Genomic DNA, 26,341 nt, shown 5'->3' on the forward strand with positions numbered 1-26,341 from the left:
AAGAAGCGAGGTTGGTTGGCCATCTCTGTAACCATCGGTTGGCAAACTTGCTTGGTTATTGCTGTGAAGATGATGAGATGCTGCTTGTGGCTGAATATATGCCCAACAATACACTCGCAAAACACTTGTTTCACTGTAAGGGTTTTTTTTTTCCCAGCTAAGTTGAACGTGGCCTAAATGCTTCTTAAGTGTGTCCCCAGCATGTCCAGTGAAAAAACAAGTATTAATAAATAGACACTCCATGTGGCGTGTCAGATGCATGTCCCAGCTGTGTCTGCGTCTTATATGTGTCTGACATTGCTACGACACCTATTTTGAAGTGTCCATACTATATAGCTCACTATTAAATCCAAATTTGTTTATTATAGGTTCCATTAGTATTGTTGTTTTTTACTGGCGTCAATTATTTGCTATATGTTTCCATTATTTCTATATCCTTGGGTAAGTTCCAATCTAATTTGGTGCATTGGATAATGCAATTATTCCTTTGGTTTAGGGGAAACACAACCTATGAACTGGGCAATGCGATTGAGGGTGGTTTTACATGTTGCACAAGCTCTAGAATATTGTACAAGCAAAGGTTGTTCTGTTTATCATGACCTAAATCCTTACAGAGTTTTATTCAATGAGGTATATATTAAATATTTCCTTAATTTAGACACCTCTATTCAGTTGAATTTTATATGGGCTCCTCTATTTATCTTTTTAGAATTTTGCAAGACTGTAATCCTAGACTTTCGTGCTTTGGCCTGATGACAAGTAGTGGGAATGGAAATATTTACAATACAAATTTGGCATTTACTCCTCCAGAGTTTCTGAAAACCGGTATATATTCTCTTGATAAAGGACAACTTTTATGCCCCCAAGTTTTTTTTTAAATCATGTAGGATCTATTAGAAGTCTCTTTCATTGAACTTCATTCTGATCTCACCTCGTATTTTTGGTTCTTCCTTCTGTTTTGTGGGGAACATGCCTGTTAACCAAGTGCAACGTTATTTGTCTTCCACTTTTCTTCTACAATGGTAAAAGAAATTAGCTTTCAGAGTTAAGCACAAATGCATATTTATCCTGTTTTTGTTATATTTTCTGTTTTCTTTGTTTTCATTTTTCATGTTTTTGGAAACAAAAACAATAAAAAATTCAACCCATCATTTTCAAATTGTTTCTGCTTTTGCTAGTTTTCAAAAATTCAGAAACAACTTTTGTTGTTTCCTAAAAGGTGGATTGTTTCTAGAAAATTGTATCGAAAAAAGTTCACCAAACAAGTTTTCTGTGTTTTTCGGAAAGTAAAAACAAAAAACGAAAAAATGATCACAAAATCAAACAAGCTTTTGGTTGAATTTTCAAAATATGTTTTTTGAGTTTAATGAAAAAAATCAAAAACACTAATCATTTTCATATAGGAAACAAAAACAATAATAAGTTCAACCCATCATTTTTAAATTGTTTATGTTTTTGCTAGTTTTCAAAAATTCAGAAACAACTTTTGTTGTTTCCTAAAAGGTAGATTGTTTTTAGAAAATTGTATCAAAAAAAGTTCACCAAACAAGTTTTCTGTGTTTTTCAGAAAGTGAAAACAGAACAAAAATATAATAACAAATTCAAACAAACTTTTGGTTGAGTTTTCAAAATATGTTTTTTGAGTTTAATGAGAAAAAAAATAATCAAAAACACTAAAGTGTCGTTTAGTAACACGGGTGTGTTTGGTAACGTTTACGTTTTCAGTTTATATTTACAAAAATTTTATAAACTGGTTTTTGTTTATTTTTTGTTTATTTTTAGAAAAACATAAACTGCAAACGCGTTTGGTAATTGACAAAATATTTAAAAATATAAAAAAAGTGAGAAATAGCAAGTGGCAGCGGAAGACGGTGGTGGAAAGTGATGACGGTGGGTGGTGGGTAGCTGGTGGTGGCGGGTGGGTGGTAGTAGCGGATGGGTGGGTAGGTGGGTGACGGTGGCAGATGGTGGGTGGCAGCAAGTGGGTGGTGGTGGCGGGTGGCAGGTGGGTGGCGGATGGCGGGTGGTGGTAGCGGGTGGTGGTGGTGGGTGGGTGGTAGCGAGTGGGTGGTTGTGGCGGGTGGTGGGTGGTGGTGGCAGGTGAGTGGCGGATGGTGGTGGGTGGTGGGTGGGTGGGTGACGGTGGCGAGTGATGGGTGGTAGCAAGTGGGTGGTGGTGGTGGCGGCGGGTGGTGGGTGGTGGTGGCAGGTGGCTAGTGGTGGTGGTGGTGGTGGTGGGTGGGTGGCGAGTGGTGGTGGTGGTGGGTGGGTGGGTGGCGGTGGCGGGTGGTAGGTGGTAGGGAGTGGGTGGTGGTAGTAGTAGTGGCGGGTGGTGGCAGGTGGATGGCGGGTGGGTGGCAGGTAGGTGGTGAGTGGTGGTGGCAAGTAGGTGGCGGGTGGTGGTGGTGGGCGGTGGATGGTAGTGGCGGGTGGTGGGTGGTAGCGGATGGATGACAGGTGGGTGGTGGGTGGTGGCGAGGGGTGGATGATGATGGCGAGTGGGTGGCAGGTGGGTGGTGGTGGCAGGTGGGTGGTGAGTGGTGGTGGCAAGTGGGTGGTGAGTGGTGGTGGCGGAGGACGGTGGTGGAAAATTGTGGCAGGTGGTGGCTAGTGTTGGGTGGCAAAAAAAAAAAAAAAACTGAAAACTCAAAATGAAAACACATTTTTTGTGTTTTCATTTTTTGGCCAAATTTATAAACTGAGACCACTGATTTATAAATCAAAAATTTTACCAAACAAGTTTTTATTTGAGTTTTTTAAATTTTTGTAAATATAAACAGAAAACAGAAAACGTAAGTGTTACCAAGTTTTTAAATTTTTTCAGTTTTCTGTTTATATTTACAAAAAATTTAAAAACTCAAATAAAAACTTGTTTGGTAAAATTTTTGATTTATAAATCAGTGGTCTCAGTTTATAAATTTAGCCAAAAAATGAAAACACAAAAAATATGTTTCCGTTTTGAGTTTTCAAATTTTTTTTTTTTTACCACCCAACACTAGCCACCACTTTCCACCATCGTCTTCCGCCACCACCCCCCACCACCACCTGCCACCACCACTCATTACCCACCACCCACCTGCTACCCATTCGCCACCACCACCCACCCCTCGCCGCCGCCGCCGCCACCACCACCACCCACCTGCCATCCACCCGCCACCACCATCCACCGCCCGCCACCACCACCACCACCACCACTACCACCATCACCTACCACCCACCTGCCACCACCACCCACCACCTGCCGCCACCACCACCCACTGGCTACCACCTGCCACCACCACCACCCGCCACCACCAGCCATCCGCCACCCACCTGCCGCCACCACCCACTCGCTACCACCCACTCGCCATCCGTCACCCACCTGCCACCACCACCCACCACCTACTACCACCACCACCACCCACCCACCACCCGCCACCGTCACCCACCCACCCACCGCCACCTTCCCGCCACCACCACCCACCCGCCACCACCACCCACCCACTACCCACTCGCTACCACCCACCACCTACCCGCCATCCGCCACCCACCTGCCACTACCACCCGCTACCACCACCACCACCACCCGCTACCTGCCACTGTCACCCACCCACCCACCGCCACCTGCCCGCCACCACCACCCACCCACCACCACCCACCTGCCACCACCACCCACCACCGGCCACCACCACCGCCACCACCGTCACCCACCCACCCACCCACCACCACCACCCACCCGCCATCACCCACCGTCACCACTTTCCACCACCGTCTTCCGCCGCCACTTGTCACCACTTGCCATTTCTCACTCTTTTTTATATTTTTAAAATTTTTTAAACATTTTGTCAATTACCAAACGCGTTTGTAGTTTATGTTTTTCTAAAAATAAACAAAAACCAGTTTATAAAATTTTGTAAATATAAACTGAAAACGTAAACGTTACCAAACACACACATTTTCATATTTTGGGCAAATTTTTTTTTATCTTTTTGAATTTTTTTTTTTTTTTTTTTTTTTTGGTGTTTATTTTGATCAAACTAAACTGAAAGCAGATTATGAAAACTCAACCAAACAAGATAAGATACTTCTTTGGTAGATGAGGTTAATTATTTATCTGGTTCAAAATTCTCTTGATGTCATTGATGACAAATTTGATGTTTCACACTACTTTGTTACTTGGATGTTTTAAATAGCCCAAATGATGTTTAGATAACTATTCTTGCTTCATATGCTGGTCTTCTTTGTAAAGGTACAGTGACACTAGAAGGTTTAAATAGCCCAAATTTCTCTACCTTCCATATATATCCCACTCTTCCAGAGGAATTTCTCTACCTTTCCACAAAATTACATCTCCAGAGAAATTTGCACCCCAGAAAAATTTGAAAAATTTCTCTAAACACAATAGTGCAAAGAGAAATCAATTAATGAAGAACCTAAACCATGAGCATATAATCCTTGCTTTGCTGTGACTACGAGCACTCGAAGACAAACATCACGACAACAATAAACAAAACAGCAAAGAACACAATCGCAATCACTCTTCCTTCGGATTTAGAATCAGTCGATGCTGATTATGATGAATTGAGTTTCTAATGAGATGTTCTTGGTATACCAGTACTAGTACTACGATAGGATTGGTGACTATAGACAGTATTGTATGTAGCTTGATCTTGAAGAACTCCTATGGCGATCATTATTATTTGTATGGACAGCGTAACCTCTCCATCTCGCCCCCCCAAAACTAAATCGACATGGAAGGTAGAGATCATCAGCAAAACTAACAGTGCCGCCATAGCCGTACACATTGTCGTCATCGTCTTCTTCTTCCCCATTGAGCTGTTGACGACGGCGATATCGACCGTTCTTTGCCATTTTTGTAGAGAGAGGAGAAGATTGATGAGAGCTAGGGTTTAAACAGTATCGAAGTAGAGAAAGAAATGAAGTTTGATTTGAGATAGTCAAATTTCTCTGTAATATATGAGTATGGGATTAAGGGACCTTAGACAACATAAAATAATATTGCGGATCTATTTCATTACTAAAAATGGGAAAGAGACCTTAAACTAATTTTCCCTATTATAAATTAGTAAAAAACCCTCCCCAATTAAGATTTTATTACAACAAAAAATCTTTTAAATTTTTATTGAGTTGAAAAAGTATTTTATTTCGTTGTGTGTTTAAATTAATATTAGAGTTTGATTTTCAGTCCTGTCAATAAATTATATGAATATTAGATATATTGAAAAAGTAGAATTCAATAATTTAAATAATAACATTTCTCTACAAATAATAATAGAACAAAATAATACATTAATTAAGTAATAAAAAAAAATTAGTTAAAAGCTTACAAACAACAAATAAAATTATATACGAAATTTGGCATATAATACTAGATAAAAGTAAGCACGTATCCATTGTAGAAGATAAGTAAAAAAATACTATAGATAATTACCCTTATCTTTATAAAAAGAAATTCAATATATGGATTGACGCCCACTTTTCAAAGACAGAATAAAAATTTAAAATTTTTTTGAAATAAAATTTTAACTACATATGGTTTTTACTAATTAATATTTACAGGCTTAAATTTTATTTTTGTAATCCTTTTAAGGATTAAATAAATTTGAATTAAATACTTTAAGGACTTAATGGATTCAATCGATAATTTCAGGACTAAATATACTATGATTTATATACTTTAAGAACCTAGTAGACACAATCAATGGTTTAGGGACAAAATAGACAATTCGGCGATAGTTTAAGGGTATAAACTATAAAGTATAATAAACCATTTACTTATCAACAAAACCTTTTTTCTTTTTAGCAGTCAAACCATTTAAATCAAGTTTTAATTTCTAGCAGTCAAATCAAATTAAACTATGGGTAATTCTTGGTTATCACATAAGAAATACATTTCTTCTACGTTTAGTATGATTTCCTTGGAGGAAGATCCTCTTCTATGGCACTACTACAAATACCAGTTGCATAATTAATACTTCAGTTAAAAACAACAATGATTTGTACTTGGTCCCATCAGGTTTAGTACAAGTAACCAGAAATTAATGGCCGTTGCCAAACGACTTTTGTGTGATGACCAATCCTGGTTAATGGATAGCCCAGTGCAAAAACTTCACAGCTAAGGACAATGATTTACCGCACTTGTCAGCTATTCATCGCACATTGTCCTCACATTCCAAGTGTGAAAACCAAATTTGCATCTTATTCTGTAGTTAAAAAATCAGTCATCAGTCACTACAGTTAAATAAGGTCCTTATTTATCCATCAAAAAGATCATAACAATTATGGTCCAATAAGTTGATTGGAGTACAATTGTTAGAAAAAGGAGCCCGGATTCGATAGGTAGCTTAAAACACATCCAGACCCCAATCTCCTTATTTTCTTTCTTTTGCTTTTCTTCTCACCCATTCTTACATTGAAGAGCTACAAAACTCAATTTCTAGCCTTACATTGAAGAGCTATGAAACTCAATCTCTATTTTAGTCTTACACTTACAGAGATCAAATAATAATCAACTACACCCAAAAATTGTATCTCATTCTCAGAGTTAAGAGTCCATTTCACGTGCTTTATAACAAAAACAATAATTATTAAAGAAAAATCATAGAAGAGGAGGTATCCTTCAAAGGAAAAAAAATTAATAAATATATATATATATATATAATTATATATGTAAAGAGGGACCAACAGAAATTCCCACAACGCAACCAATCAAATGTAATTATGTAACCTCAACCTCACATTGCAAACACCCCATAACCCCAAACCAAACATGGCATAAAAGGGATGCATAAATTCTCTTTACAGACCCTCTCTTTGCTACGTTACCCACCTCTTTGTGTGAAGATCTAACAGACCACTAAAGTGCCACTCTAACTGCTAGAAAAGACCCGCAATTTCTAGAATGCAGCAACCATAATGCCAAGATCCAATTGAGATTTACCCAGCCCACCCTCTAACTAGCCAAATCTCCAACTAAAATGTGGTTAAGCCACAAAATTTACCATAAGGATGGCAAATCATTATATTGCCACATAATATTTTTATCTTGGTCACATCATATTTGGGTCTCTGCTTTAGCAGGAAGAGCAACAAGTCCAGCCTTTGTATCTTAACAGTCCTTAGACTCTTTACAAATTGCATTTTACAGAACATCATTTAAACTCAATAAAAACAAATTGCAAAAAAACATGCAGAGTACAAAAGGAAAAACCCAGGGCAGCGAAACATATTAATAGAGATTGGACAATAAGATATGAAAGATCATGTGAGAAAGAAACTGAAGCTTGCAGGGAAGGACCAAACAAATACAATCCTCATCACAACTTTTTTAAACTACATGTAATCCCCAGACCCAAACCCGAGTAAATTTTTCCAATTCCTTTAGAAAGACAAGAAATTTAATTTAGTTACACCCCATTATTAGAACATGCAATAAATTAAACCTAAAACCCAACTGAGATTGTCAACATGTAAAATAAGGTAAAACTATAGAATAAATGATTTGGTTATCATTAAAATGTATCAATAAATAACCCGCCAAATGAATTCCACTTGCACTGCTAATATATACTCAAATAGCAAAAAGAGAAGATCATAATGTATCAAAAAGAAACCCCAGAAATAAAATCACTGAATAAATACATTAATACTGATGCATCAACCAAACACATCCAGAAATAGAATCACAGAAAAATCAAATAACAAATTTCCAGCAGCCACAAGATCTGACATTTAATAACAGTACAGCCACTCTCATTTTCAACCCATTAGAAATAAACCAATATATGAAATTTTTAATACAAAATAAAATTGAGTGAACAAATTAATATACTGAAAAGAGTAGATCATAATGTAGCGAAAAGAGTAGATCATAATGTAGCAAAAAGAAAACCCATAAATAAAATCACTGAATATATTAATTAATCCTACAAAAACAAAACAAAAATAAATAAATAAATAAATCAATGCATCAACCAAAAAACCCCGAAATAGAATCACACAAAAACCAAATTAAAAATTTCCAGTAACCACGGATCAATTGCATTCTCAACCCATTTGAAACAAACCCAAATATGAAATTTTCAACACAAAATGGAAACTTTATCAAAAAAGAGTTGAATTATATTGTATGGGGAGCAAATATTCCGGCAAGCCCGTACTCCTTTCTTCCGAGCTCCGAGTCTATCCGATCGTCCTGCGAACACAACGACGGTGAACTACCCGGCGGTGTATGACCGGAAAACCCCTCCGACAGTCAAGTTAGCACACACCCAGGAATAGAGAGAGAGAGGAGAGTGTTCAGTGTTTAGTGTATCTCACCAAAATGGTCATGTTCAGCATGGGGGCTGCAGATATGCTTATATACCTTCTGCGCCCCAAATCTACTCCCATTAGTCTCTTGACACGTGGTGCTGCTACCCCATCTGTCAACACAAATCCAGCAATCACCATCTAACCAAACTGTCAGGATATGTCGACGGGGCCTGGCAGACCGGCGGAACCACCTCGGCCTTTCCCGTCCGTGATGTGCTACATGCCCGAGTGCTCTACTAACCGAGCTCCATACCGACCAAGCTCGGTTGCATTCCGGCAAAGCAGAGCTCGAGATAGGTCACGCCGGTTAACAAAAGGGCTTCCTGCCGAGCTGAACGCGCGAGCCTTCCTGCTGAGCAACTCAAGTAGCACGGTTCCTACCTATTCAGGTTCAGGTAGCTCGGTCCAGCGCAGTATTGGGCTTTAACCGAGCAGCCCCATCTCCGAGCAAGCCCAAAGCTATCCTGGTCCAAACGCGCTCGGCCTTCAATTTTTCCGGCCCTCACCATGGCCCATTCCCAGCTCATAAATCTCCCTCTCAATTGCCCCTTAATTCCGTCTGCATAAGCGTGACTGGGATTACCTGTTTTGACCGGGGTAAATTCTTCCAAGGTCCTCGGTCTGCAAGACGGCAACCGGGCTAGTTGAGATGCCTGGCTCCCAAACTTGCCCGGTCGACGCCACAACTGCCGTCTTGTCTCTTCAGTACTGACGTCGCCGCCATCATGACATGTGTCGCGCATTGATTGGCCTCGAGCAGCCAACCCTCACGTCCCTTCACATTCAAATTTTTGGCGGTTCTTCACCCCTACAAACACACCATATCCTCTTCCATTTCATTCTTACTGACTCCCCTTCAACTTTCAACGTTCCAGAGCTCCAACGCTTGACCTCCATTCTTGTTCTTCTTCTCCGTTTGTGCGTGAAGACTTAGATTCAACCCCCTTCCTGGTAAGTCCTTCGAGCCCTTTATTGCTATTTCATTTGATATTTCACATTTTAGGGCACTAAATCCGTAGGTTTTAGGATATAGCTCCCCAAACTCTCCCATGCCCCTTGTTCTCCTTGCTGTTCTTCAGCTTCTCTGATGAACACCTGAAGATCTGGGGTGGACCGGGCTCCAGGTCTTCTTTTGATCCCAAAAAACGTTAAGACCGAGCAAATTACAAGTTTGCCAAAACCTTAGTAGAAACCGAGGTAGGCAGAAGACTTGGCCGCTCGACCGGGCTGACATCTGGTCCGCTTGAGTGACCGAGGTGGTCTGGCACTCTTCCTGACCAAGCTAAAGTCAAGCTCATTTTGCGCGACCGCGCTTCCACTTACAATTACCCTCCTTTTCCTGCAGAGTCCAAGGGGACCACTGACCAATACCGAGGCTCTCAAAGACCGAGCAGCCATCAAACACCAGTCTGTGCCAAACCACCTCAACCGAGCTAAACAAGCCGGCTACGCATGGGGCGTTACCGCTTCCTTGTCGACACTCCGGTTGCCCTGGCCGCGTTCCGGGAAGAGTACGGTATCCCGGACGACGTACATTTAGAGCTCGGCATTGAGGACATAACCCCATGGGACAGATTAGACCAGTGTCCCTTCATCGTGCTGTCCATTATAGAAAGGGGCCTCCGCTTCCCGGTTAACCCGCTGATAATATGCGAATTCTTGCGACGCACCGGGCTAGCTCCAACCTAGGTCTCAACCAACACTTACAGAATAATCAACAGGATCCACGAATTGAACAACCGGCTAGGAACCAACCTAGGACTAGCCGAGATACTGCGCCAGTATACCCTCGGGCATACAGGCGATGGCCTTGCCTACTATTTAAAAATCAGACCGGACAAGGAGAAGATAGTGATCGGCACCCCAGACAAGGACTTGCACGACGATGACTTTTTCTGGGTGTTTGGTAACTACAAAACAGCCGACGTACCGGGCTGGTTTATCAGCAAGAATTTCGACGAGACATGTAAGCCGTGCTAACTGCTCGGTCAATTTATCTTTCTTCACTATTCTTTACTTGACATTTTTTCTTCTTTCCTCAGCAATCGAAGCCTTGCAAGCCCACTATCATTATCCCAACGAAGCAGCCATCAGAACCGTGCTCCGCTACCGCAACCGGGATTGTCACGAGCTCCTCAGTTACAAACCGATATACAGATATTCAGCTCCACGCCGGAGTAAAGTAGACTTTCTTTGCGCTCCATCTCCACCTCCCGATCCCACATTACCAGACGTGCCATTCATCCGGTTGACCGAGGCAGAAGAGATGGCCAAAAGAAGCCGCATCAAAAACCTCATCACCGCCACCTCCACTGAGATACCGAGCATCCCGACCCGCTCTCCTGCTGCCGGGCAATCTAGCGGAACCGTGGTCGCACTGGCGTCTCCCGCCGCCGGGCAAGCCAACAAAGACAACCGCCGGGCTGGCAAAAGGCCACGTGCAGACCCTTCCGTTGAGCTAGTTGTGGAGTTCAGCATCGAACAACCTACCGTGATAACGGACCCAACTCCGCCGTGGAGGCCCCAACTCAAGCACCGGGGTAAAGAGATCCCGACGACAGCTTCTGTCAAAGGAGACAAGGAGCATCTGCTCGCCTTTGACCTCACCAAAGCCTTGCTGCTACCGAGCGACGTGGTCGACAGCGACCATGTGCCGGACACCCGGCTGGTGAAATCCTCGGTCAAGTCTATGACCAGGGTAAGAACTTTGCAAACTTTGTTTAAATTTTTCCAAGTGTTTGCTCGGTTTCTTCCAAGTGTTTGCTCAGTTTCCTCTCTAATCAAACTTTCCTCTTGCAGGCTATCCAGAAACAACACTTGGTCCTGGAGCGCATTCACCGACTTCGGCAGAAGGTCACCGACTCTGCCAGCCAAGTCGAACGCCTTCAGGCCGAGCTGGGGCAATCAAAGACTTCGCTCGAGATGGCAAATTCTGACAACTCAAGGTTGCTCGCCAGCTTGGTGTTGCCGAGCAAGAGAGGGATGCGCTCAAGACCGAGCTGGAGAGGTTGAAGCAATCCAGAAAGGAGGAGCTGGAGGATGTAAACAATGTGAGCTTCAAGGAGGCCGAGGAGAGCTACACAAAGCAAGTTCATGCCACCCAAGACATATACTTCCAGGCGAGTTAGAAGGCTGCTTGTGAATAGCTCGGCCAAGGATCTGGGACGACGTGTTTGCCTCTCCTCCAGCTGTTTTCCTGCCGACGAACCTAGTGCCATATGCCAACGACATCTTCAGCGCGTTGCAGGCCGAGGCTGAGGAAGAAGAAGCTGAAGATGCCGAGGAGAATGCGGAGGGTGACAACCGCCCAAATCAGGCCGGCCAGGAGAAGACCGGCGCCCAGGTGACCACAACCACGGTTGACTTGGAGGTCTCAACTAGGGATGAATTCACAGACCTTTCCCCCCTAGCTTAGTTTCCTTTGTCTTCTTTCTTTTTTGTTTGAACATGTAACCGGGCTATCTGCCCCACCTCCTGTAATTATTTTGCACATCAATGAAAAAGTTCAATTTTCAACAAGTGTTTGCACGGTCTTCACGCTAAATAACTTCAGCCGGACAAAATACTTCGGCAAACAAAAAGACCATTTTGTTGAACTTATTTAACCGGAAAAGACATCTCGGTTTGAATCATAAAGTTGAGTAAATCATTGACTCAGTCAACCGGAGTAAAGCATCTCGGTTGAAGTTTCACAAAAGTTGAATAAATCTTCAATTTAGTCAATCGGAGTAAAACATCCCGGTTGAAGTTCAAAGAGGTTGAGCAAATCATCAACTTAGTCAACCGGAATAAAACATCTCGGTTTAAATCTCAAAGTTGAGTAAATCAACTCAACTAACCGGAGTAAAACATCTCGGTTGGAATCTCAAAGTTGAACAAATCATCAACTTGTTTGACCGGAGTAAACATCTCGGTTCAAATCTCAAAGTTGAATAAATCAACTCAACTAACCGAAATAAAACATCTCGGTTGGAATCTCAAAGTTGAACAAATCACCAACTTGTTTGACCGGAATAAACATCTCAGTTTAAGGCCAAGTTTGGGAAGACTAAAAAAGTGCACTTTTTGTCTTTTTGGACTAAAAAATTGAGGTTGAAAATATAGATGTTTGGGTTAACTTTTTGACTTTTTATTGAAAAATGTATAATAAAAAATTGTAAAAATTGATTTGTAGGGAAAAATTTGAATTGGGAGTTGTGCAGCCGTAATTGTTGACTTTTGGTGAATAGTGTTAACTTTTTAACTTTTTGAGTAACTTTTTGGCTTTTTGGCTTTTTTGGAAGTACCCAAACTTGGCCTAAATTATAAAGTTGAACAAATCATCAACTTGTTTGACTGGAGTAAACATCTCAGTTTAAATCAAACAATAAGCAACGAAAATGCGCAGAATGCTGGAGCAAAGACAAGACACTTCTATATATTGACAAAAAGAATATTACATTCTGAAGTGCGAGGCCAAAAATTCCTATGCACAAAAAGAACACAAACTATGAAAAACTAAAAATAGTACAGTTTGAGGTTGGCCGTATTCCATGGCCGGGGTATTCCTTTGCCCTCTAAATCCTCCAAATGATATGCCCTCTTACCCGCCAGACCGATTATCTTGTAAGGTCCTTCCCAGTTTGCCCCTAGTTTGCCTTCTCCTGGCACCAGGGTATTGCCCATGACCTACCTTAAAACCCAATCGCCTACTTTGAACGGTCTGGGTTGCACCGTCTTGTTGTATTTTCTTGAAAGCTCTTGTTGGTAGGCGGCATGGATGAGAGCCTTTTCCTGGCGTTCTTCCACTAGGTCCAATTCTAGGGCGATCGCTTCAGAGTTCAGCTTGGGCTAAAAACTTTCACTGCGGAGGGTGGGCATACCGATTTCCAAAGGGATGACTGCCTCCATGCCATACGCCAAAGCAAAAGGAGTTTCCCCGGTGGATCGCCTCAGGGTCGTTCGGTATGCCCAAAGAACGCTTGGGAGTTCCTCGGCCCATTTTCCCTTGGCTTTCTCAAGCCTTTTTTTCAACCCATCAAGAATGGTCTTGTTTGATGCTTCGGCTTGACCGTTAGACTGCGGGTAAGCCGGGGTAGAGTCATAGAATTCGATCTTCAAGTCTTCACAAAATCTTCTGCATAGGCGGCCGTCAAATTGGGTGCCGTTATCAGAGATCAGAATTTTGGGGACGCCAACCGTGTTACCACGTTCTGCCAGACAAACCGTTTTACATCCTTCTCCTTGATCGTTGCCAAAGGCTCAACTTCCACCAATTTGGTGAAGTAGTCTGTGGCAGCGATAAAGAACTTCTGGTTGCCTGGTGCTGTCGGGAGTGGTCCCACTATATCCAGCCCCCACATCGCAAAGGGCCAAGGGCTGGTGAGGGGAAGAAGTTCTCTGGCCGGTTGGTGAATTTGATGGGCAAACTTTTGGCATTTCTCACATTTGCGAATATACTTCTGGGCATCTGCTTGCATGCACGGCCACCAATATCCTTGCGAGATAGCTCGGTAGGCCAAAGATCTGCCCCCTATGTGACTGCCGCAGATGCCCTCGTGAATTTCGTACAGGAAAGCCTCCATGCTGCTCGGATGTACACATTTGAGATAGGGACCAGTGAAAGACTTCTTGTATAGAGCGCCAGATGGAGAGAGCCAAAACCGCTCTGACTTCACCCGGACTTTATGTGCTTCCTTTTTGTCGGTGGGGAGGGTCCGATCTTTAAGGAAGAGGATAATTGGGTCCATCCAGGAAGGACCTAGCTCGGTGTAGAGTACTTCTGTCTGCTCGGCTTCCTCAATACTGGGTCTCGGAAGGAATTCAATCAGGAGAGGGCTGGGAGATGTGTTATCGACCATGGAAGCGAGGCCGGCTAATTCATCTGCTCGGCCGTTTTCTTCACGGCCAACCTGTTAGACCCTTATTGCCTGGAATCGCTTGATGTGGTCTCTTACCAGAGCTTGGTACTTTGCCATCCTGTCGTCTTTAGCTTCGTAAATCCCAAAAACTTGGTTAACCACAAGTTGGGAATCACTATAAACCATTAGCTCGGATGCGTGCATCTGAAGCGCGCTCTTGAGCCCAGCCAAAAGCGCCTCGTACTCAGTCTCATTGTTTGATGCTGAGAATCCAAGAGTGATAGAGTGTTCGATGGTCAGTTCGTCTGGCGAAATCAAAACTATGCCCAGCCCGGCACCATGGTGGTTAGAAGCCCCATCTACGAAAAGTTTCCACATTTTGCCCACAAAGAGTTTCCAACATTCTGAGGGGTCCTGGAAGGCTTGCAGGTGGATGGGCGCATGGTCACTCGGCTGTGCGGGGTCAGGTTCAATGCTGATCGGTTCCACTTCCTCCCTTTCTGGCGATGCAGCAACGGACAGAGCAGGTTGGTTGGTAATACCCAACTCCGTCGTCGCGTCGCCGGGCTGTAGTGTCGTACTAGCTGAAGGTTCTTCGGCGAGGCGCGCAAGTTCCGCGTCGCCAACATTGTCGGTAGCAAGGTTATACTTACGTAGAAGATAGGGAGGCGCTTGATTCCTTCCGACCGGGCAAGCACCGCACTAACTGCATGCTGAGAAATGACTAGATAAAGGTAAAGTTCCTCGCCGGGCTTCGGTGTTACCAATAGTGGTGCTAAAGACAGATACTCTTTGAGCTCGGCTAATGCCCGATCACATTCTTCATCCCATGAGAACTTTGTTTTCAAGGCTTGAAAGAAAGGGCGGCAGCGATCTGATGACCGACTTATGAATCGGTTAAGCGCGGCGGCCATTCCGGCCAGATGCTGCACGTCCTTAGCCGAGCTCGGCTGCTTTAATTCTTGTACGGCTCTGATCTGTGTGGGGTCTGCCTCGATGCCTCGGTTCGTGACTAGGAAGCCTAAGAATTTTCCGAATCCCACGCCAAAGGCACACTTGGACGCATTCAGGCGTAGCTTGTGTCGTTTGAGAATGGTGAACATCTCGGCCAAGTCAGACAAGTGGTCGGCTTGATGCCGGCTTTTGACCACCATATCATCAATATAAGCCTCCATTGTCCGGCTAAGCAGATAAGAGAACATTTTGGTCACCATCCTTTGGAAAGTTGCCTCGGCGTTCTTCAAACCAAAAGGCATGACTCGGTAGCAGAAGAGTCCCCTGGGAGTAGTGAAAGAGGTGATCTCACGATTGGGGCCATGCATTGCAATTTGATGATAGCCGTGGTAGGCGTCCAAAAAACTGAGCCTGTTATGCCCGACCGTGAGATCGACAAGCTAGTTTATTCTGGGCAGAGGAAAGTTGTCTTTGGGGCAAACACGGTTGACGGTCTTGTAGTCGACGCAAACTCGCCACTTCCCATTCTTCTTAGGTACAACGACCGTGTTTGAAATCCACCGAGGGTAGTGCACCTCCTGAATAGCTCGTGTCTCAAGCAAGTTCTTTACCTCTTCTGCAACTACCTCGGCATGGTGTAGCGCCGATCTCCTCGTTCTCTGAATGGCCAGCTTTGCCCCGGGAAAAACATTGAGGTGATGGCAAATAAAACTCGGATCGATGCCGGGCATGTCGTAAGGCGACTATGCGAAAACTTCGATATTTGCCATCAAAAACTCCACCATCACAGTCCTCTCTTGGGCGGTAAGGCTTGATCCGAGCAAGAACTTGTTCGGGCTCTCCTTGTCAATCCGCACTTCCACAAACTCTTCAATGGCTTTGTCCTCCGCCTTAGTGCCCACGTCATCAAGGACTCCCCGATCTTCTGGTCCTTCAATCATTTGGACAAAGCCCTTGGCAGCTCGGCTCTCATTTACTGCCACGAAGCATTGCTTCGACATGACCTGATCGCCCCAAACTTCTTCAATTGCCCCCATAGTCTAGGGGAATCTCATCACCTGATGGTAGGTCGACACTACGGCTTGCATAGCGTGAAGCCATCCCTTTCCAAGGATCAGGTTATATGTAGACGGCACTTGCAATACCCAGAACTCCACTTGCTTGACCACGGATCCTGCTTTGACTGACAGAATAATTTTTCCCAAAGGCCACTCCGGCTGAGAGTTGAAACCAACCAGTGGCGAAGTTGCCGGGGCCAAGTCTGTATCTCAGAGTTTGAGCTGTTTGAACGCGTCGTAATACATGATCTCGACCGAGCTTCCCTGGTCGATCAAGATGCGCTTGACTTCGAATTCCTTGACGCGGAGTGTGACCACTAAGGCATCGTTGTGCGGCGTCTGAATGCGCTCTAGGTCCCTTGTAGAGAAACTGATCACGTCTCTCTTCGGTTTTCCCCCTCTTGACCGCGGGCTGGACCGACAAAACTTCCCTCATGTTGTCTGCCTTCTTGATCATACCTCAAAGCTCGCATACACGCGCCGGCTCCACTATGCCGTGGATGACATTAACAACTCCTTGTGGGGCCGCCTCCAGGTCATCCAGTCCACGCGGGTCAACCGGGGCTTGATGTGCGGCCTTCACACCCCCATCAATGTAAAGGTCCAAGTGTCCGACTGCGACTAGCTCCTCCAGGTGTTGCTTCAGAGGCAAACAGTCCTCTGTCCGATGTCCGCGCTCCCGGTGGAATGTGCAACGGTACCGCGGATTGAAGCCTTTTTGCGCATCGCCTAACTTAGCGGGAAACCGGACGCAATCCTTGTCATAGATTTCACTGAGTATGCGATAGATTGGAATCTTAAAGACTGTGGTGATGCCTGTCCGAGCTTTCAACCTTCTGTTTGCGTCAGCTTCGTCGTTGCGAGGGTATTCATCTCGGTCATTCCGCCGTCCCCTACCCCGGTTTCGACGATTTGAACCTTGGTCAGATTCCTCGGCACGATCATTTGACTGGTTGGCCTCCTGTCCAACTGCGTGCACCTTGCCAGCCGACCTCTTGTCTGTTGCTACCTGAGTTGCCTTCACGGTAGACGCGGCCGCATCATCTTCTACTCGGATGTGCTCATTGATGCGCTGCATTAGTTGGCCCATGAATGTCGGCTAGTGCATGGTAAGCGAGTCCCGCAATCTATGTCCGACCGGGAGACCACGCTTATATTGTGTGATTGTCAGGTTGACCGGGCAATCCAAGATCTCGTTGAATGTTTCCCAGTATCTGGAGTTGTATGCCTTGAGTATGTCACTCGGCTCCATCTTGACACTAAGAAGGTGGTCAACTTCCTTTGGCGTTCTGCTGTTGGTTTTGAAACGCGTCACAAAGGCTCCCGCCAATTGCTGCCACCTTTCGATGCTCCCCTCCGGCTGCCTCTCAAACCATTTCAAGCCCAGCTCGCCCAAACTTGACGGGAAGATAAGGCACATAAGAGCGTCATTCCGCCTATATCCGGCCATGACCTGTCGGAAGTGGCTTACATGCATGTATGGATCGGTCTTTCTGTCATAGAGCGTGAACTTTGGTTGGTGAAAGCCCGCGGGAAACAGTGTTGTTTATATCTCCAGGGAGAAAGGAGTGGCGCTCAGCCTTGCCAAAACCGTGTCTGGAGAAGGAGGCACAGCTAGGTGGGGTGGAAGCATTACGACCTCTTCACTGGCGCGACCCCTATAGGATAACTGCTGGAATGCCGGTACCCACTGAGTCTCCCACCGGCGAGCCCGCTCCTTCAAGACTTCCCGCAAATCCTCTAAACGAGCGGAGTAAGAGTACCCCGACATCGTCGCCGGACGTGAGGGTTGGTAAGTGCTGTCATGCGCGTTGGATTTCTCTACGGGGGCGTCGGAATCTCCAACCTTGTAACTTCTGGTGATTGAGAGGGACGGGGTATGCCGCTGGCTCTAACTGTCTGAACGGTGGGGTTGGGTGCACTCACTGTGGTCTCCCACTCCAGCTACACCCTTCCCTTTGACATGTCGCTTAAGATCCTCCATTTCCGCCGCCATTCTCCGGATGACGGCTTCTTGGTCCCTTAGCTTGTGTTCCAGACGTCTGGCATGCGATTCTCTCCACCGCCGGTGACCGTCTGGACTCCGAGAATGTCCAAAGCTTCTTCCGCGCTTATCCTGCGCGTCTTTTGAATGTCCTCCTGGGGAAGTCTCTAGGTCCGCCATGTTCTGAACGGCGGGGAGTCTGTCTCTCCGTCTGGGTGACTCCGGGATAACTCCGTCGATGGCGAACAACGGAATCTCATCGTTGTTCGCCATGGACGGCGATCAGATGAGCTGAGAAGACAAGGTTTTGTCTATCAAGTTCCCACAGACGGCGCCCATTGTACAGGGAGCAAATATTCCGGCGAGCCCGTACTCCTTTCTTCCGAGCTCCGAGTCTATCCGATCGTCCTGCGAACACAACGACGGTGAGCTACCCGGCGGTGTGTGGCCGGAAAACCCCTCTGACGGTCAAGTTAGCACACACCTAGGGATAGAGAGAGAGAGGAGAGTGTTCAGTGTTTAGTGTATCTCACCAAAATGGTCATGTTCAGCATGGGGGGCGCAGACATGCTTATATACCTTCTGTGTCCCAAATTTACTCCCATTAGTCTCTCGACACGTGGTGCTGCTATCCCATCTATCAGCACAAATCCAGCAATCACCACCTAACCAAACTGTCAGGATATGTCAACGAAGCCCGGCAGACCGGCGGAACCACCTCGGCCTTTCCCGTCTGTGATGCACTACATGCTCGAGTGCTCTACTAACCAAGCTCCATACCGACCGAGCTCGGTTGTATTCCAGCAAAGCCGAGCTCGAGATAGGTCACGTCGGTTAACAAAAGGGCTTCCTACCGAGCTGAACGCGCGAGCCTTCCTGCCAAGCTAAACGCGCAAACCCTCCTGCCGAGTAACTCAAGTAGCACGGTTCCTACCTGTTCAGGTTCAGGTAGCTCGGTCCAGCGCAATATTGGGCTTTAACCGAGCAGCCCCATCTCCGAGCAAGCCCAAAGCTATCCTGGTCCAAACGCGCTTGGCCTTCAATTTGTCCGGCCCTCACCATGGAAGATCATAATGTATCAAAAAGAAACCCTAGAAATAAAATCACTGAATAAATACATTAATACTGATGCATCAACCAAACACATCCAGAAATAGAATCACAGAAAAATCAAATAACAAATTTCCAGCAGCCACAAGATCTGACATATAATAACAGTACAGCCACTCTCATTTTCAACCCATTAGAAATAAACCAATATATGAAATTTTTAATACCAAATAAAATTGAGTGAACAAATTAATATACTGAAAAGAGTAGATCATAATGTAGCGAAAAGAGTAGATCATAATGTAGCAAAAAGAAAACCCATAAATAAAATCACTGAATATATTAATTAATCCTACAAAAACAAAAAACAAAATAAATAAATCAATGCATCAACCAAAAAACCCCGAAATAGAATCACACAAAAACCAAATTAAAAATTTCCAGTAACCACGGATCAATTGCATTCTCAACCCATTTAAAACAAACCCAAATATGAAATTTTCAACACAAAATGGAAACTTTATCAAAAAAGAGTTGAATTATATTATTACCTCAATGAAATGGGGACGAAGGTCCTTAAGAACAGCTCAATGTAGCGAAAAGAGTAGATCATAATGTAGCAAAAGGAAAACCCATAAATAAAATCACTGAATATATTAATTAATCCTACAAAAACAAAAAACAAAATAAATAAATAAATAAATCAATGCATCAACCAAAAAACCCCGAAATAGAATCACACAAAAACCAAATTAAAAATTTCCAGTAACCACGGATCAATTGCATTCTCAACCCATTTAAAACAAACCCAAATATGAAATTTTCAACACAAAATGGAAACTTTATCAAAAAAGAGTTGAATTATATTATTACCTCAATGAAATGGGGACGAAGGTCCTTAAGAACAGCTCAATGTAGCGAAAAGAGTAGATCATAATGTAGCAAAAAGAAAACCCATAAATAAAATCACTGAATATATTAATTAATCCTACAAAAACAAAAAACAAAATAAATAAATAAATAAATCAATGCATCAACCAAAAAACCCCGAAATAGAATCACACAAAAACCAAATTAAAAATTTCCAGTACCCACGGATCAATTGCATTCTCAACCCATTTGAAACAAACCCAAATATGAAATTTTCAACACAAAATGGAAACTTTATCAAAAAAGAGTTGAATTATATTATTACCTCAATGAAATGGGGACGAAGGTCCTTAAGAACAGCTCGCATCTTGCAGTACTTGGAGTTCTGAATATGCCCATTTTGGTCAAGAGGTCTCTTGTTGTTCTTTTGAGGCAAAGGAGGAAGATGAGGAGGAGGGAGATTTTGGGTTGTGTTTGGTGGGTTTGGAATTGGGTTTTGAGTAGGCAATGTCGTTTGGGCAGTTTCAGATTCTTCCATTGGTTGAGGAATGAGATTTTGTGATGGGTTTGGTGGGTTTGTATTTGGGGGGTTTTGGGTTGTGTTTGGATCTGGGTCTTGAGATGGGGGTGTTGTTTGGGGCGGTTGAGGTTGTTCCATGGATGGAGAAGGTTGAGGAGGGAGGTTTTGGGGTGTGTTTGGATCTGGGATTTGGGTTGGTAGTGGTGTAGTTTGGGCGGGTTTGTTAGGTTCTTCTTCCATGGACTGGTGTGTTTCTTGGGAGTGTAAAGAATTGTTTCAGAAGGTTCGAAGCGATAGCTTTGTTTGCGCTCTCGGGTCGGAGTTATCTAGGTAATGGAGAGAGAGCTAGAGTAAATCTTGGGAGGTGTTTGGTTGTGAGTGTTATTTTAACCCAATAGTGTTGGGTCTTTTGGACAAGATTATAGTTGGGGTCTGAATTTTTTTTTTGTTTTTTTTCCCACCACATATAAACAGGGTTACAAACAAATTGAGTGAAGTTGAGTTTTATCAAATTTGAGTACAGCTCATTTATTTATTAAGAGAAAAATTACGAATTATGAAAAATTTTCACAAAAATGATTATGAAAGATTTATGATTTTTAGATTACCTTGATTAGTGTGTAGTACTTTATTCTAAGTGTAATCCAAGGATCACAAAGTTTTCATGATTATTTTCATGAAAGGTTTTTCATGATACCTGCCATTGCTGATTTATTAAGTTCAATTATTTAATTTGAGTTCTACTTGATAATTAATCAAGTTTAAGGTCGGCTCAATTCATTAATATTAATTAAGTTTGAACTTCACTCGAAGCTTAATAATAATTTTTTTTACAAAAATGCTTCATGCCCCCTTTTCCCCCCACCCCCTTTGACCCCCTCTCTCTCTCATTGGTTACATTTTCTTTTTCTTTTTTCTTTTTTTCCTGCTCCTCCAATCAACACCTGCCACGTGTCTGTGGGGTTGTGGGGGTGGTGATTAGAGGGGGTCACTATCATGACTCTTATTTTGGGATGTTTAGATCCCTCAACCCAACACCCATATATCACAGAGAAATTTGATATATCAGAGATCCCTTACGACTCTTTCTCTCTCTACAACACTTTCTCTCTTTGCACAAACTATGTTGATCATCTCTTCCTCGCCTCAAAGATACGTCTTCTCCACCACAGCTAGGGTTTCCTCGTCTTCTTCAGTCTCCTCGTCTTCCAAGCTCAGCTTGATCTCTTGCTAGTTGCCTCTTCGATCAAGCATTTGCAAGTTTCTGTGCTTCTTGGTTTGCTGCTCTTCGAAGGCTAGAGGAATGGTGGAGATGGTGCAGGACAAGGAGTTTGCGGTGGCTGTTGCTGCCTCTAGCTCCACAGTGGACCTTGACCTTCATCGTCGATTTGCAAGGTGATGGATTTTGATCTCAAGGTTCTGCCGACATTGGATGAGGCTGGTGAAGATGATCTAGACCTTCGTCGATGATGATGATGATGATCGATAGGTTCAATATACATATATATAGGGTCTTGACCTCTGGTGCAGACAGGTTGATTCTTATTCATTGAGGGGCAATTGCCACAATAAAGAGAAGGAGCACAGTCGGTGGGATAAGAACACAAGTCTAGAAGCAGTGTAGTTATTGGAAATAAGTTCAATTATCCAAAAGAAAGTGAAATTTACATATATATATATATATATATATATATATATAGAGAGAGAGAGAGAGAGAGAGAAACCTTTCAATTTCCATTGGAGCAACCAATAAAAGTAATGGAGAAAACCGAAAAAATGAGGAGTAAATGAAAGAGGTACCAATTTGCAAGAGCTCTACATCTGCTTATACAGTTCTTCGCAATTTCTGGTGACAGAATTATTTAGGGAAACTAGTTCTCGTTTAATGAAATCACATAATCTTTTCATATTCTTGTTGAATTATGTACATGTTTCGAATGTGTATCTGTTACTTTGCGTGTACACTGTATTCTAGAGTACTTTAAAACTTTGTATTATGAAGCTTTTCTTGTTTTCCTAGAAACATGCTATTATTTATTTTTCCATTTATGTAGATGGTCATTACATTGATATAGATTTGTTTTTTTTTTTTAATCTTTCAAGAGATTTCACTTCCTCCTAGTTCCCAGATTGAATTTTACACAGTGGTTACTTGAGCAAATAGAGTAATAATGAAGGACGTGGATTTTCTTTATCAAAGGTTCTTTGGTTGTGTTAGGAGCTATATTATTCTGGCAGATTGATTCTTGTTTTGTTTTTTTTTTTTTTCTTTTTCTAAAGTAAACTTAGAATTTTCTCCCTCATGTGTTTGCGAACAAAGAAACGATTGTGGGCCTGTAGAATCAACATGGTTACTGCATATGCAGAAAGATAAAGGGTACTAAAAAATCTCACCTTGTCCTCAGGTAGAGAGAGAGAGAGAAAAAAAAAACTTGTTATTACAATTAAGAGAAAATTATAATTATTACAAATTTCTTTGGATTTTTGTGTTGTACTTTTTATGTGTTTTTATATTGAACAAGTAATTTTTCGCCTATTTTACATGGCAACCAAACAAACTTTATGTTTTATGGTTCACTTGAAATCCAGAGAAAATCTCTAGACTGGAATACAGAGAATTTCTCTCTGTCATGTTTAATTTTCTCTGCCATGTATAATTTTCTCTGGACTATGTGAGTTTTATTTGGATGTGTGAATTTTCACTGGATTGTGTGAATTTTCACTGGATTGTGTATCCGGATGTATGAATTTTCTCCGAACTGTGTGAATTTTCTTTGTGCCAACTTGCACTTCATAGTTTTCACACTTGTCTTGACAGGTAACAAAATGGCCCAACAGAGAAAATCTAAAAGCTAAGAAGGTGTCCAATAGAAACTCATATTCATGTTTGTTCTTTTACATACATATATATCCAAAAATTTAAGCCTTGTATTTTTGTTAAACATTTACATATATACATACAATCAATGAAAAACCAAAAACAAAAAATACAGATTGTGTGTATTTTGGTTTGAAGTAAAAGTACTCACCCATGGTGTGATTTGAAAAAGTAGATAGAATTTCTCTCATTGTTTGTAATTTTGTAAATTTTCTCTAGTTATGATCATTGTGACACCCGAAATTTTTTAAATTTAATTCAATACTGCAATAAATAGAATTCCTTATTAGGTAAATAAATAAATAAATAATAAATAATTAATAAAATAAATAATAATAATAATAATAATAATAAATAAATAAATAAATGCATAGTTTAGGAAATTGGGAATTAATTGATTAAATTGTTAAGGAAATAAATTGTGAAGCACCGCATGTTAAAATTTTTAGTAAGTGATAAGTGATATGTGATATTTTATAGTTGGGTGATGAGGTTTTTAGACGTAAACCTAACGTATAATCATAAGTAATTTTAAAAATTATAACCTTTAGAATTGAATTATAAAAAAAATAAAATATAATCATAAGTAATTTTAAAAATTATAACCTTTAGAATTATAACCTTTAGAATTGAATTATAAAAAAATAAAAATAAAATTCCCACTAGGCCTTCAGCCTTGCGTAAAAGGATGGAGAGTGTGCATGTATAGCTTTGGTGACATGCATAGCCTTGCAACACTTGTTGGACAGGTGGCTAAATTTGGGCAGGTGATCGAATTTTATGTGCTACACATTGCCACACATTAAAAGCTATTGACGGACAAGCTCATGCACCAACAATAAATAGTAAGGACTCAGTACAGTGAACTTCAAAAAAATAAGTAAGGATTCAGTACAGTGAACTTCAAAAAAATAAGTAATGTCCCAGTGAAGCTTCAAAAAGTGAGGGGGTATAGCTGGAGTTGTAGCGATAAAATTAAAAGTTAAGGTTAATGAGTTATATTATATTTTAAATTATATATATCTTAAGTTATCATAATATATTTTATGAATGTTTTGAATTATCACAATTTATTTTATATAATTTATGTTTTATGGTTATATTAATGTTTCAATTACGTGTATTATTTTCTAAACTTTACTTATTTAAATTGAAACCTATGGATATGTTTATTTTAATTTTAGAAATTATTTGACAAAGACTTTATAAATAATTATGTTTTGTAAGTACCACCACGGGAGTCCTACGCCTTGGGGACTTAAATAAACCATTGGCTCCTATTTGGCCATCTTGTGGTCCTCTGTGTGTCATAGATCCATTGACCCCTGTTCTGATTGTCACTCCAGTGACCCCTGTTATGTTTCGTTCTGTACTGTGGTTATAGTTATTTACATAATTTTTATTTCAATTTCTGTCACTTAAATAATTTATTTATGCAACTTAAATTATTTTAATGTTTTAACTTAAATAACTATTCATGGTTATTTTGTGTCCCTATACTCACAGTATAATATTTCTCACTCTACTATGTGCTTATAGCTGTTTCTCCTTTCAGGTGACCAGATTTAGCAGGATCAAGATGGGGAACCACAGTGTTTTTTTTGTACTATCTGTATTTCTAATTGGACACCTGAAATAAAATAAAATCCCAAACGACTATGTTTGTTTCTTTTTAATAAACATTTGGTACTCAATTATTTTATTTTAATTTATTTAATTTATCCACTTGTGTTACGACTACAAAATTATTAAAATTATTTTATTTTTATCTTGTTGTGATGTCGAGCCTTTGGGTACTGAGTTTGGGTCGTGACAATCACTATATGAATTTTCACACTGTGGGATTTTGGAGAGTGAGAAGTCCAGAGAATTTTTGGAGAGAATTTTTCTCGGATCGAATTTTCTCTAAATTGATGTTGAGGGACCTTAAACATTATGAAAATATTGAATATTTTTTATATTATAAAATCTTAATATTAGAGACCCTAAAAAAAAATCCCCTAAATCATATATTTTTGTTACCATTTATACATGTTTTTATATTAAAGATATAAAAGTTGAAATTATTCGAGTTTGAACTCAATTGGTTTATTAAACGATTCAAAAAATTTAATGTAAAGTTATTCGTTACTTAGGTAGCATTTAGTAACGTTTATGTTTTTGATTTATGTTTATAAAAATTTTATAAATTGATTTTTTATTTATTTTTAAAAAAATGTAAACTATAAATGCGTTTGGTTTGAACAAAATATTTGAAAAATTTTAAAAATATAAACAAAAAAATATGTTTGTTCAGGCCTAAAATATTTATATTTATTTTTTTTATTATTTATAACAATGAGATCATATACATTATAATTGAAAAAAATTAATTGAAAAGAAAATTATTTGAAAAAAAATTAATTGAAAAAAAAATTATTTGGAAAAAAATTATTAGTCAAATTTTTAAACTCAATTTTTGAATTTACATTTTTTTCTCAAATTTACAAACTGAGACAACTATTTATAAACTAAAAAAATTATTAAATAAATTTTTATGATAATTTTTTAACTAAAAACTAAAAATAAAATAATTACCAAACAGGCCCTTAATGAATTGGGTCTTTAACGAGTCAAACTAGCCAATCTTATAAATTGACAATGACAAAACTCGATTTTGATTATTTAATCCATCCAACGCTACCCATTTAACTTTTCAAACTACATTGGTCGACAATGAAAATTATTAATTAGAAATTAAAAAATAAAAAATTACCTTTTTTATTTTTAATATTAATATCTATAAGTAATAAAAACTGTATAAACAAATTAATATAAAATTGAATATATATATTAAACAGCTGCAATAAACTCACCCAAATATGGCCTTTAGTG

At 41.2% G+C, this 26,341-nt stretch overlaps 2 long non-coding RNA genes across 2 annotated transcripts; one reads left to right on the forward strand and one right to left on the reverse strand.

Annotated features, from left to right (window-relative positions):
* LOC114304768 (uncharacterized) lies at positions 1–866 on the forward strand. Its single transcript, XR_014362498.1, has 2 exons — positions 1–135; positions 497–866. It is a non-coding gene; the product is annotated as an uncharacterized LOC114304768 (long non-coding RNA).
* Positions 867–5,542: 4,676 nt separating this feature from the next.
* Positions 5,543–20,944, reverse strand: LOC145820614 (uncharacterized). The gene is made up of 3 exons (XR_014362502.1): positions 20,395–20,944; positions 19,751–20,187; positions 5,543–6,203 (listed from the first exon to the last, which is right to left on the reverse strand). It is a non-coding gene; the product is annotated as an uncharacterized LOC145820614 (long non-coding RNA).
* Positions 20,945–26,341: the final 5,397 nt, after the last annotated feature.

The sequence above is a fragment of the Camellia sinensis genome, chromosome 2 (genome assembly GCF_055761805.1).
Source record: "Camellia sinensis isolate YWXY chromosome 2, ASM5576180v1, whole genome shotgun sequence".
Lineage (NCBI taxonomy): Eukaryota > Viridiplantae > Streptophyta > Magnoliopsida > Ericales > Theaceae > Camellia > Camellia sinensis.